General features: G+C 47.4%; 1 long non-coding RNA gene across 1 annotated transcript; it reads left to right on the forward strand.

Annotated features, from left to right (window-relative positions):
* The first annotated feature begins 1,483 nt into the window (after positions 1 to 1,483).
* On the forward strand, positions 1,484 to 11,461 carry LOC141984461 (uncharacterized). The gene is made up of 3 exons (XR_012638737.1): positions 1,484 to 1,555; positions 1,643 to 1,745; positions 10,927 to 11,461. It is a non-coding gene; the product is annotated as an uncharacterized LOC141984461 (long non-coding RNA).
* The last annotated feature ends 3,251 nt before the right edge of the window (positions 11,462 to 14,712 follow it).

The following is a 14,712-nucleotide window of genomic DNA, read 5'->3' on the forward strand; positions in this document are numbered from 1 at the left end:
GGGGAGAGGGTGGAAATATATCCAGGCAGCTGCAATCATTGTGTTAAGTGAGGTTATTTTTATTGTTTCTCCTTAATACTCTTAACTACTTTTCCATCTTAATTAGCACTATATTTGCTGCAGAGGTGTAGAACTGAGTGTGCTCTTCAAGCAATCCAACCTCCCTTCTCGATGATTTCCCCATGTCTCTATGACAATCAGTCTTGTGCTGAGTTTAGAAATTTGCTGATATAACAATATCTTCTCAAGAAAGGGAGGCCAGAATAAGTAAAATACAAAGGTGAACCAAATTTACAGGCAGGTCACATTGTATTTAGACATTTAAAGAGTCCAAGAACTTGCAGGGCATAGATTGCTTATTATTAGCAGGAGAGGGTTGGCCAACAGGGTAAATGTGTGGGCCCAAAGATTTAATAGGCATAGATTATGGAATCATAGGACTGGAAGGGACCTTGAGAGGTCATCTAGTCCAGTCCCCTGCACTCATGGCAGGACTAGGTATTATCTAGATCATCCCTGAGGTATTTAGACCTCCAAAAATCTTTCAAAGGCTGCACAGGACTTAAAAATTCACCTTACCTTTCATTTGTACCCAGCTTGTATACTCTTGAAATTTACACTGCCTTTGGTAACATACTCCTGTTACCTGAATGCCTCAGAACACAGGCAAGTAGTGAATATTAGGAAACAAAGAAAGACTAGCTCTGAAGCTGGGCTGCGCCATTTGGAACGTCACTCTTTGGAGTGGGTGCCAGTGTTAGTTGTTTTAAATGGGGGTGCCTTCCATTTTCAGTTCTGAACAGGAGAGATGGGATGTAATGGAATGGTCAGTTTAATAGAACAGTTTTATTTCCAATTTTTGTCTGCATGATTAATAATAAGTGATAAATGATCTTTTGAGATGAATTTATGGCCTGATTTAATGGCAGCTTGAGTGTTCAGCACCACTGAAAATAAGCCATCAGTGTTTGTGAAAGGTGGCAGATTGATAGCTCTGGATACTGATCAAAAGCACTGACTCTGAGAGAAACTTCGCAGCACTGGCCGTAAAGCGCGGCCTTTCTCCTAGTGCCCAGCAAGCCTGATCTGGAGAGGTTTCCTCACGGGGTGACTTTCAGAGCAGTTCAATCTCCATTCCTCCCCAGTCCAGATTCTCCCTGCTGAATTTGCCAACATGGTACCAGTTGTAGTGTATTAAACAGGGACTCACCAATTCAGTTCATCTAGAGTCACTAGCCAGCAAGTGGTAACTACTTTTAAATATTGGCTATGAGGGCTGGATCTGAAATGCCAAACCAGGAACAAAAAACTCTTCCTAACTCATTGCTAATCCACTTACCCATTGAGTTCCCTCTTGTGCCAGTGTAGAGGAGACTCCTAGGTATGATATTCTCAATGTGAGTGTATTTTTTTCCTTCTGGCCTGACACCTCTTCCATGCCAGAAGCAGTCTCAGCGAGTTACTAGGCATGCATGACAGCAGAGACCACATAAAGGAGCAGTTTCTGCAGACAGACATGTTTTGAAGGCTGAGGGGAATGTAGTATTTTCATGAGGTTTGTCTGGAGTTCCTTTGAATGCTCATTGTGGGTTCCCTGTTCCTTTACACAGGTGCTGACATTATCCTGTCTTGTGTCTGCCAGCTGGAGACCAGACAGAAGCAGAATTGATCAATGAACAGAGCTTCCACCATCCGGTGGCTGGGCTTGCGGTGTGTGCCCAGACTTGAATCAGCAACACTAACAGGTAAGCCAAATGTGAGCCTCCCTGTGCCTAGGCTGGTAGGAACTGAATAACAAGCCTCTCAGCTACAGCTCATTCTTTGTGAAACTTGCATTACGGCTGGCTGATTTCCAGATTAGACATTTATCACATCCATGCTTTCAGTTAGACCTAGGCTCATCAACAGGGAAACTGGAGGGAAGGATATGCTTAATCTAAGTGGTATATGTATCTGTGCATATGTATCAATATACCTGAGTTGGGCAAATCATGCGTAAGGAATAATTCAGTGTAATTTGACTTCTTATACACAAGCAATTTATGATCTCCCTGCATGCATTGGTTGGGTAATTTGGCCCTTGGTTTGTGGCTCATTTCTGATCCTTTTGTTGCAAATATTTAATATTTGAGCCTTGTTAACTGGACAATTAGGGCCCATGTTTCTGATCCGACTGAATGAGCATAACTCCATAGAATCAGGTTTCTGAGACAGATGTTGATGAATTCATTTTCAGTGACTATTCCACAATATGTTGGTACAGCTAGTTATTTCAGTGAATAGCCCTGCTAGTAAACTTGTTTGCTAAAATAGTTAGGACAGCAAGCACACAATGAGCGTGACTAGTCAAAGTACATCTGTTGAGTACCTGGAATTTGTTTTCCCCCACCTCTTACAGATGGGCAGAAGATATATATTTATCTACATCAATGGATGCTCTAAAGAGTTACATGCAGAGAGGTATGACTGGTTTAGACAAATAGGCTTGTGTAAGACCCTGACCGGATTTAGAAACCATGTACTTTCCTTTGACTATTATGAGGTTATCATCCTCTGTCCCATGTACTGTAGGTATTTATTGTATTTATCCCTCAATTATACAGCGCCACATCATAGATATAAATATTTCTCAGCCTCTCTTTCTAAAAATACTGACTATAGCACCCACCAGCAATCTGTCCTCTGAAGAGAGTCCCTTCTGTTACCCTGAAATGCATTTCTCGGTGTAGGAATAAATATAGTCTGGAGCCAGAACTATGGGCCAACACCACAGACAGGTGGACCCTTAACCCGGGATTCGTGGCCGAGTTGGCTATAGGGGACAGGTGAACTCACATTAGCCAATTTCAAACCCATTTGAACGTTGTGGATGAAGTTCTGTTGGTGTTGCAGGTCCATTGTGTTTGTACCTAGGAATTGGGTCCAGGCCCACCTTAGGATATTTACGAGAATGTCACTATTTACAGAATAAGGAGGAAAGTGTGTTTATACTGTGCCTTACAACAAATACAATTATACTCTCTATCACTCTGTAACAAGCAGCATTGATTCCCACTGGGATTTCCCTGGGATGGTTAGGAGACAGTTACATGGAGTGGCTGTTTCTCATGCCTGCACCCCTCTGGCCTGACAACAACCCCCTTCCCTCCCACACCCCCACACCCCAATCTGTGAAATCCTGATAGTGCAGCATTCATATGGGGGAACTGCTGTCTCAGGGTGAGGGAGGTAGCTCCCCTTCACTTAGCAGTTTTGGGGCTATTCCATCAGGATTCCCCCCTCCTTTACATTACATAGCTGAGGAGATGTAAGGTCAGCATTTCCTGGGCCAGTGTAGACAAGACTGAGCTGCTGTGAACGTCTGAGAGATTTACAAAGCCATTCTACAGACTAAACACATGGCAAGCACTTTAAGTCTACACTGACTCAGGAAAGCCATGCTAGTGTAAGGGGACTGTTGCCCCCTTACTAACATTCAGTGGGGATGTTTTGGTTTTCCAGCTCCCAGTACTAAAAAGGGGGAAGGGTCGATGGGGAATCAGGACCCTGAGACTGACAGCCCCCAGGAACAATGGGGAGAGGCCAATGCTCCAGGTCAGCCTGAATAACAGGGCGGGCAGGCTAATCAGGGAGTCAGGAGGCCAGGGAGGTCCCGTCCTCCATGTGAGCTGGATTTGCCTGGGTCAGACAGAGTGGGGCAGAGCTAAGGAAAAAGCAGGGGCCTAAGCTGAGCTGGGGTGCAGAGCCGTGCCAGATCCAGAGGGACCAGAAAAGCAGCCCAGAGAGAGCAGACCCTGTCCTGGGAGCAGAGCTGCAGCCCCAAAGCCGGAGGCACAGCCCAGAGACAGCAGACCTGTCCTGGGAGCAGAGCTGCAGCAACCAGAGCCAGAGGGGCCAGAAAAGCAGCCCAGGAAGCAGGTCAGTGCTGGGAGCAGAATCACAGAAGCAGCCTGCGGAGCAGACCTGTCCTGGGAGCAGAGCTGCAGCAACCAGAGCCAGAGGGGACAGAGAAGCAGCCCAGGGAGCTGGAGGCAGAGCAGCAGCAGCAATGCTGAGGCAGAGTGGTGGAGCTGGGGCTGGAGCAGTCTGGAGCTGGGTACGGTGAGAAGCTGGGGAGAGCGAGGGGGACCCTGGGCAGCGGGCCCAGCACAGAGAGATGCCTCAGCCAAGAGGCTCTGCAGGCCAAGCTTGGATCATAACCCCGACAGGACGGGGGCAACACTGGGAAGAAGGGTCCTACCACTTAGAGCCTGAGAGCATGTGGTCACCACCAGAGCAAGTGTCCAACCCACAGCATCCCTGCAGCACAGCCAGGGCTGGAGAGGGAGGCCTGGGACTTACAAGGAACAGACTGTGAACTGCCCTGACATTCCAGAGACACTGTTTGTGATGTTCCCTGCCACAGAGCGGGTTGATGTGTTTCCTTTAACCTTTCCCATTTTTCCTTATTCTTTTTAAATTTAATTGTTGATTAAATAACTTGCATTTGCTTTAACTTGTATGTAATGGTCAGTGGGTCAGAGAAGTGCCCAGTGCAGAGAGAGTACCCTGGAGTGGGGACACCCTAGCCCCTGTCCTAGGTGACCACAGCATGGTTGGGGGTTCAGCCCCCCAGGAATCCCGGGCCCAGCCTTGTTGGGGTTACGAGGACTCAGCCAGACAGGAGAGTGGAAGGGGATCCTCAAGGGCAGGGAGGCCACTGGATAAAGCAAGTGGGAGCGAGGTCTCAGATCCTTTCACTAGCCCACTTCACCGAGGTAGTGCAGAAGCCAGGAAAGTTCCCCACAAGAGCGGGACTATTCCCCCGCTTACACTAGCGCAAACCCTGCCTCTTCACAATGGCAAAGGAGGAGAGAGGTTCCTTGCACATCCATACAGGGGTCAGCCACAATCAGCCCATAAGGTTTTGTCTGCTGTCCAGGCCTCAGATTCTCATTTATGTTTCTGAAATGTGTCAACAGCATGAAAATACATCCATAGGTCTTAAAATCTGCCTTTGTTCCAAGAACTTCAGGCAAGAGAGCACAGCACATTTAAGCTGTTTATCACAGAGAAGGTCTTCTGCCTTCATGCACATTTGTTTATAGAACAGACTTGATGTTTTGTGCCAGAAGAGGAGATAAATTTTGTCTTGTTCCATTTTCTCTTTCCAGAACTTATTTTTGTCTTAAATTCATAAATCCTGCTTGAATCCTCTCTGGTTGCTACTACATCACTTGGACATTTAAATTAATAACTGTTTGGATTAACTGCTTATGTTAGTGCCTGAGCTTACATGCCTGATATTTAATGGTCCTTACATAATCTTTACTCTACTTCTCAGCTATCCCATAAAATACTTGTTGATGGAGTGGAGCTGGATGGCTCAGAGAATGGCTAATGCTGTATGATGCCTTTCACCTTCAGGTTAGGTGCTAGATTCCAAAGGAAGATAGCTCAGCAGTGATTCAACCATCTAACTGTCCACTGGCTATACAGAGGCTGGTATGAAATAAAAAGGGGTGAATTCAATTCCTGTGGGTTACATGAACCAGAACCGCAGAGGCAGTTTGCAGGGATCTGCAATAAACCAGCCTCTGTAGATTTACCTGGAAGCCATATCCCCAAGATGCACTCCTACCTCAATATAAATATTTGTAGTTTTCTTGGGCGTTGGAAGAAAGGTGGCCTGATTTCTCTTCCACTCCCTTTAGTTCCCAGTTGGGTTCTCAGGCAACCATTCCCAAGCTTCCCATCTTCCAGCTTTGGAGAGGGGACATCTGGTAATGCTGCCCTTCCCACACAAATACATGACTCCAAAGGGTATCGAGAAGGATAGAAAACAGCCTGAGGACTTGGAAATTTGCCAAAATAGTTATTCTGGAGGAACTCCCCACATGGACACTTATTCTGTATTGAGTGTCTTTTCCCAATGTAGCTTAATCCATTTCCACGCAGACCTAATACCAAATAAATACTGTATAATAATTATTCCAGAATAGCTCTTTTGGTAAATTTCCAAGTGCAGACAAGCCCAGAATTTCCCACTCTCCCCCTGCCTCCCATAATGTGAAGTGGCCTCAAAGTGGTTGTAAATATTACTACACCCTCTTGAGATCATTAAAGGCCCCTTCACAACACTCTAGCAAAGAATACAACAGGGTTTAATTCTCAGAAACAGACAAAACAAAGATTTCTCTTTCTCCCCTCAGGCCTTCCTGCCTGGGACCTTTCCTGTTTGACAGGCCACTCTCAGACCCTATGTACCTGAAGTCTCAGCCCTAATTCCCAGGACTCTTTGTTAGAGCCCACTTTCTCCTAGTGGTCTCTAATCCCTGAACATTCCCCCTTCAGTGCTGCCCCCTGCTGTTCTTCATAGGGCAAGCGCCCTGATCTCTTCCACACGTGGCTCATTCTGTAACCAGGACTGGCTAGCCCCAGCCCTCAAGTGGTGAGCCACTCCGTTGCAGGACCACTAGATCTAGTGTGATCTCCTGTATATCAGAAGCCATTCTTCAACCAGTGACCCCTATATTGAGCCCAGTAAATTGGATTACACTAAACTAAAACATAACTTCCAGAGAGGCATCCAGTCTTGATTTTATTGCCCCTTCTTGAGCTGAGTGGCTAGCCAAAGTTTGGAGCTTTGTAGGTTGTTCCTGTTGGGAGTAGAAATTGATGATGGAGTTTGGTATTGGGGGTTTGTTTGTACATTTCTTGTAAACAGACAAGATTTAATAAAAAAAACAAAGTCCTGTTTCTGCAAATGCAGGAGGAACCAAAAATAAAAGGAGTAGTTTCTTAGCTTACAGGGCTAAGCTTCTCTCAGCCAGCAGCAGGCTCAAGAACTCTCTAGCCTTCTCCCAGTGCCCTATCTGTGTTTACAGGCTGCTGCTTGGCCTTCTTCCTCCGCTGCCTTCAGTCTCTTAGCTGTGCCCCCCTCCCCCCCCCCCACTCATTTCCTCCAGATTATCTTTTGTCAGACACACCCACCCACTTGGTCAGAACAATTCCCAGTGGAATTCTCCACCCACATGGTGATAGTTTCTGGGCAGACTCTTTTAGGTGGGGCCCCTTAAATGTCTCTGATGGCTATCTTAAATGAAGGGAGTGGGTGTTCACACATTAGTTTCAATGTGGTTTTAGTTTAACCTGTAGCACACTTTAACCCAACCCAGAGCAAGCTTTAAGCCAGTTCATAACAATTTGAAGACATGAAGAAATGGCGAATCTACCACTTCTCTTGATAGACTGAAGATCTTCATTATCACAGGAGGCATGAAGATGAGATAAACAGAGAGGCAAACAGAACTGTATAAAAAGAGGAAGCAATTATTTGCATTCTTGGGGAGGGGTTAGCTCTTTTGCTGCTCTGTCCACCTTCAGTTGTGTACGTCATGGGTACAAGTAAGCTCTTAACAAGAGCTTTTAGTCATCTGTAATGAAACTCAAAAGACAGCTAAATTGTGTTAGATATTTCAAAGAATTTCTGTAGCTGCTGCATTTGAATTTCTTTTACTAACCACCAGAACAGCGTACACATTTTATTGCCATCCTGGAGGCCATCACAGGGACGTAAAAGTTAATAGATCTGCCTTATTTTGTTTAAATATATTCTGTGTGAATAATCGTACATTCTTTGTGAAGAAAGTGTATGTCCAATACAAACAGCCGTTTCTATTAGCTGAACGAGACTGAAAGGGGATGTCTACACTGCTATTAAACACCTGTGCCTGACCCATGTCAGTTGACTCGGGCTCAGGCTGTGGGGCTATAAAATTTCAGTGAAGATGTTCAGGCTTGGGCTGGAGCCTGGGCTCTGGGACCCTGCCACGACCTCCAGTTAGCTGACATGGGCCAGCTGCAGGTGTTTTACTGCAGTATAGACATACCCAGCGCTTCCAAAATGATGGCTTGCACTTTTCTCTGCTTTAAAAAAAACTGTCCTGTCTTTTTAAAGTCAGACTATTTCCATAGCATTTCGGTTTGTCTTCTTACTTCACCTTTTTGTCAACCATGCCACATTTCATTCCTTTGCCCTTAAAAATCTTAAAAACTCCTGTCCCCAGCAGGCTCCAAACTCCTAGGGGTGGAGAGTATGTTCAGAGTGATAGCTCTTACCCAAAGGCTCTGTTCTTAAGGGATTTGTGCCTGCATAAGCTCCAGAGCCCTGGGGTCTGAAGAAAAATTGCAGATTGCATCTCCTTAATGCCAAAAAAAGACTAAGAAAAACTGAAACTTAGAAAGCACACAATCAGATATACATGTAGCATGACCAGGGAAGAGCAAATGAGGGAATACAGAGAGCTGGGTAAGTGAGAGATTATTGCTTCTTTAACAAATTCAGAAAATGTATTTAAAGATGATGGCTGGCCTGTTCGAAGGCTGTAACAATGGTCTGAATTGCCCTGTGAGGAAACCAGGCTCATCAGTATGTTTGGGGTGGGGCATGTAAGAGGCAATAGGACTAGCCCTTGTGGTAAAAAAGGGCTTTGCATCATATTAAATAGTAACACATGCTTTGAATGGAGACTCATCCAAAGCCATGTTACTATGCAGAAGACTGATGAATCTGACATGATAGCGGCTAATGATACCAGTGATTTGTCCTAGGGAAGTATTTTATTTCATCAGAAAATAAAGGGCAGGAATGGTGCTAAGCAAAGGGTATCATGCATCACACACTGTCACACTGCAATGGCCAAAACTTACATTTTCACTAAGCCAAAACACAAGTTACAGTACACTGCCACTGAAGAATTCACATTAGAACCAGGCTTCCAGAACCTTAATTAAACCTCTGTCACAACACCCCTGTGAGGAGGGATTATATCTATTTTACAAGTGGGTAAATAGATGCACTAAGTGATTCATCCAAGTTACACGAGTCCCTAGTAGACCCATGATTAGAACCCATGAGCCTTTATTCCCAGTTCCTTGGACCAGCCTCTAGGTGTTCTTACCTCTCTTTATGAAGTGCTTTGCGATACTTTGTAAGAATGCTATTTTGTGCCAAGTGGGTGCAAAATGCTGCCATTCTGATAAGTTCCTACACAAGGTGCAGGGCAATAAAATGAATCCAGCCCATTTAAGGGTATGCCTATTACTCATTTCGAGCTGGGGGCGTGATTGCCAACCTGAGCAGACATACTCATCATTGCTCTAATTGAGCTAGTATGCAAAAAATAGAACGTAGCCACAGCAGTGCAAGCGGCCGGAGGAGCTAGCCACCCTGAGAGTGCACTTGTCAGAGATACTAGATGGCATACATGGTCCCAACACCTCAGAGGGCTCAGTTTTCATAACTCAGTCTAACCATCTGAGCTTCATTGATTATGTCAGTCACCAGTACTTACACAAACATATGTGTGGGAATGATCTAGTTCTCTCCCAACACTCAAGGTTCAGGCAAAACGTTTACCTCTGAGCCCTGGTCTACACTAGGACTTTAGGTCGAATTTAGCAGCATTAAATCGATGTAAACCTGCACCCATCCACACGATGAAGCCCTTTATTTCGACTTAAAGGGCTCTTAAAATCGATTTCCTTACTCCACCCCTGACAAGTGGATTAGCGCTTAAATCGGCCTTGCCGGGTCGAATTTGGGGTACTGTGGACACAATTCGACGGTATTGGCCTCCGGGAGCTATCCCAGAGTGCTCCATTTTGACCGCTCTGGACAGCACTCTCAACTCAGATGCACTGGCCAGGTAGACAGGAAAAGAACCGCGAACTTTTGAATCTCATTTCCTGTTTGGCCAGCGTGGCAAGCTGCAGGTGACCATGCAGAGCTCATCAGCAGAGGTGACCATGATGGAGTCTCAGAATCGCAAAAGAGCTCCAGCATGGACCAAATGGGAGGTACAGGATCTGATCGCTGTATGGGGAGAGGAATCCGTGCTATCAGAACTCCGTTCCAGTTTTCGAAATGCCAAAACCTTTGTCAAAATCTCCCAGGGCATGAAGGACAGAGGCCATAACAGGGACCCGAAGCAGTGCCGCGTGAAACTTAAGGAGCTGAGGCAAGCCTACCAGAAAACCAGAGAGGCGAACGGCCGCTCCGGGTCAGAGCCCCAAACATGCCGCTTCTATGATGAGCTGCATGCCATTTTAGGGGGTTCAGCCACCACTACCCCAGCCGTGTTGTTTGACTCCTTCAATGGAGATGGAGGCAATACGGAAGCAGGTTTTGGGGACGAAGAAGATGATGATGATGACGAGGTTGTAGATAGCTCACAGCAAGCAAGCGGAGAAACCGGTTTTCCCGACAGCCAGGAACTGTTTCTCACCCTGGACCTGGAGCCAGTACCCCCTGAACCCACCCAAGGCTACCTCCTGGACCCAGCAGGCGGAGAAGGGACCTCCGGGGAGTGTACCTTTTAAAATACTATACATGGTTTAAAAGCAAGCATGTGAAAGGATTACTTTGCCCTGGCATTCGCGGCTCTCCTGGATATACTCCCAAAGCCTTTGCAAAAGGTTTCTGGGGAGGGCAGACTTATTGCGTCCTTCATGGTAGGACACTTTACCACTCCAGGCCAGTAACACGTACTCGGGAATCATTGTACAACAAAGCATTGCAGTGTATGTTTGCTGGCGTTCAAGCAACATCCGTTCGTGTGTTATCCTCAGGAGAGTGAGATATAATCCATGGTCACCTGGTTGAAATAGGGTGCTTTTCTTCAGGGGACACTCAGAGGAGCCCATTCCTGCTGGGCTGTTTGCCTGCGGCTGAACAGAAATGTTCCCCGCTGTTAGCCACAGGGAGGGGGGAGGGTTGAGGGGGTAGCCACGCGGTGGGGGGAGGCAAAATGCGACCTTGTAACGAAAGCACATGTGCTATGTATGTAATGTTAACAGCAAGGTTTACCCTGAAAGAGTGTAGCCAGTGTTTTATAAAATGTGTCTTTTTAAATACCGCTGTCCCTTTTTTTTTTTCTCCACCAGCTGCATGTGTTTCAATGATCACAGGATCTTCTCCTTCCCAGAGGCTAGTGAAGATTAGAAAGAAAAAAAAACGCACTCGAGATGAAATGTTCTCCGAGCTCATGCTGTCCTCCCACACTGACAGAGCACAGACGACTGCGTGGAGGCAAATAATGTCAGACTGCAGGAAAGCACAAAATGACCAGGAGGAGAGGTGGCGGGCTGAAGAGAGTAAGTGGCGGGCTGAAGAGAGGGCTGAAGCTCGAATGTGGCGGCAGCGTGATGAGAGGAGGCAGGATTCAATGCTGAGGCTGCTGGAGGACCAAACCAGTATGCTCCAGTGTATGGTTGAGCTGCAGCAAAGGCAGCTGGAGCACAGACTGCCACTACAGCCCCTGTGTAACCAACCGCCCTCCTCCCCAAGTTCCATAGCCTCCACACCCAGACGCCCAAGAACGCGGTGGGGGGGCCACCGGCCAACCAGCCACTCCACCACAGAGGATTGCCCAAAAAAAAGAAGGCTGTCATTCAATAAATTTTAAAGTTGTAAACTTTTAAAGTGCTGTGTGGCATTTTCCTTCCCTCCTCCACCACCCCTCCTGGGCTACCTTGGTAGTCATCCCCCTATTTGTGTGATGAATGAATAAAGAATGCATGAATGTGAAGCAACAATGACTTTATTGCCTCTGCAAGCGGTGATCAAAGGGAGGAGGGGAGGGTGGTTAGCTTACAGGGAAGTAGAGTGAACCAAGGGGCGGGGGGTTTCATCAAGGAGAAACAAACAGAACTTTCACACCGTAGCCTGGCCAGTCATGAAACTGGTTTTCAAAGCCTCTCTGATGCATACCGCACCCTCCTGTGCTCTTCTAACCGCCCTGGTGTCTGGCTGCGCGTAACCAGCAGCCAGGCGATTTGCCTCAACCTCCCACCCCGCCATAAACGTCTCCCCCTTACTCTCACAGATATTGTGGAGCACACAGCAAGCAGTAATAACAGTGGGAATATTGGTTTCGCTGAGGTCTAAGCGAGTCAGTAAACTGCGCCAGCGCGCCTTTAAACGTCCAAATGCACATTCTACCACCATTCTACACTTGCTCAGCCTGTAGTTGAACAGCTCCTGACTACTGTCCAGGCTGCCTGTGTACGGCTTCATGAGCCAGGGCATTAAGGGGTAGGCTGGGTCCCCAAGGATACATATAGGCATTTCAACATCACCAACAGTTATTTTCTGGTCTGGGAATAAAGTCCCTTCTTGAAGCTTTTGAAACAGACCAGAGTTCCTGAAGATGCGAGCGTCATGTACCTTTCCCGGCCATCCCACGTTGATGTTGGTGAAACGTCCCTTGTGATCCACCAGAGCTTGCAGCACTATTGAAAAGTACCCCTTGCGGTTTATGTACTCGCCGGCTTGGTGCTCCGGTGCCAAGATAGGGATATGGGTTCCATCTATGGCCCCACCACAGTTAGGGAATCCCATTGCAGCAAAGCCATCCACTATGACCTGCAAATTTCCCAGGGTCACTACCCTTGATATCAGCAGATCTTTGATTGCGTGGGCTACTTGCATCACAGCAGCCCCCACAGTAGATTTGCCCACTCCAAATTGATTCCCAACTGACCGGTAGCTGTCTGGCGTTGCAAGCTTCCACAGGGCTATCGCCACTCGCTTCTCAACTGTGAGGGCTGCTCTCATCTTGGTATTCATGCGCTTCAGGGCAGGGGAAAGCAAGTCACAAAGTTCCATGAAAGTGCCCTTACGCATGCGAAAGTTTCGCAGCCACTGGGAATCGTCCCACACCTGCAACACTATGCGGTCCCACCAGTCTGTGCTTGTTTCCCGAGCCCAGAATCGGCGTTCCACAGCATGAACCTGCCCCATTAGCACCATGATGCATGCATTGGCAGGGCCCATGCTTTCAGAGAAATCTGTGTCCATGTCCTGATCACTCATGTGACCGCACTGACGTCGCCTCCTCGCCCGGTAGCGCTTTGCCAGGTTCTGGTGCTGCATATACTGCTGGATAATGCGTGTGGTGTTTAATGTGCTCCTAATTGCCAAAGTGAGCTGAGCGGCCTCCATGCTTGCCTTGGTATGGCGTCCGCACAGAAAAAAGGCGTGGAATGATTGTCTGCCGTTGGTCTGACGGAGGGAGGGGCGACTGACGACACGGCTTACAGGGTTGGCTTCAGGGGGCTAAAATCCACAAAGGGGGTGGCTTTACATCAAGGAGTAGTTCAGGCAGGACTTCACGGAGGGTTCCAATAAGAAATGGTGCACCTAAGTTATTGTTCTTATTGGAACAAGGAGGTTAGCCTGGCCTCTGATTGATACATGGCTAGATTTACCTCGCTGCACCTTCTCTGTGAGTGACTGCAGTGTGACCTAGAGGAATGAGTCCCCTAGACAGGGGAGAAGGCAAATGAGTACAAAACAAATCTGGTCTATTTCTTGTTTTGATCCACTCCATCTATCTTTTACATCTTTGGCTGGCAGCAGACGGTGCAGAAGGACTGCAAGCCATCCACATCTCATGGCTGCTCGGCAGAAGATGGTACAGTACGACTGCTAGCCATCCTCATCTCTTGCCTGCCTGGCAGAAGATGGCACAGTACGATTGCTAGCCATCGTCATCTCTTGCCTGCCCGGCAGAAGATGGTACAATACGACTGCTAGCAATCCGTATTGCCTGCCTGCTCACCATTAGACGGTTCAATACGACTGACTGCAGGACTAAAGAGAATGACCTGGTCAAGTCACCAAAAATTTAGTCCCTGCGCCCATGTCTGCCCAGGCGCTCCCAGCCGACGTGGCCAGGAGCACCTCGGACATGACGAGGACGGCTATCAGTCATACTGCACCGTCTGCTGCCAGAAGGCAATGGGTTGCTGCTACTGTGTAGCAATGCCGTACCGCGTCTGCCAGCACCCAAGAGACATACGGTGACGGTTACCTGAGCGGGCTCCATGCTTGCGGTGGTATGGCGTCCGCACAGGTAACTCAGGAAAAAAGGCGCGAAACGATTGTCTGCCCTTGCTTTCACGGAGGGAGGGAGGGAGGGAAGGGGGGACTGACGATATGTACCCAGAACCACCCGCGACAATGTTTCAGCCCCATCAGGCATTGGGATCTCAACCCAGAATTCCAATGGGCAGCGGAGACTGCGGGAACTGTGGGATAGCTACCCACAGTGCAATGCTCTGGAAGTCGACTCTAGCCTCGGTACTGTGGAAGCACTCCGCCGAGTTAATGCACTTAATGCACTTCTGTGGGGACACACACACTCGAATATATAAAACCGATTTCTAAAAAACCGACTTCTATAAATTCGACCTTATTCCGTAGTGTAGACATACCCTGAGAGTGCTGATAATCAGAAGATCACTTATGAATCAGCCCATGGTGATTTCTCTAGGGCAGATCTGTCTGTGTGTTTATTACTCTACTGCACTAAACACGTTGCTGGGATTAAACAAGTAATCATGTATTTGATGGGGCACAGCTATTTATACCTTTTCTGGGCAACCAAATAACTATTTCACCTTAAATACTACACTGAAGCAGCATTAAAGATCCAACAGCCACCCCCCTCCCAAAAGACAACAGTGCTCTTGTGCTTAAAGCACTAGGCTGGGATTCAGGAGACCTGGTTTCAATGACTGATTCTGCCACTGCTTTCCTGTGTGACTCTGGGGAAATCACAATCTCTCTGTGCCTCAGATCCCCATCCTTAACATTTGGAAAATTACTCCCTTGCCTTTTCTTCCCACCCCCTTTTGTTTCATCTACAGAAAGGGTGAACACGTCTC

Source organism: Natator depressus, chromosome 3 (assembly GCF_965152275.1).
Source record: "Natator depressus isolate rNatDep1 chromosome 3, rNatDep2.hap1, whole genome shotgun sequence".
Classification (NCBI taxonomy): Eukaryota; Metazoa; Chordata; order Testudines; family Cheloniidae; genus Natator; species Natator depressus.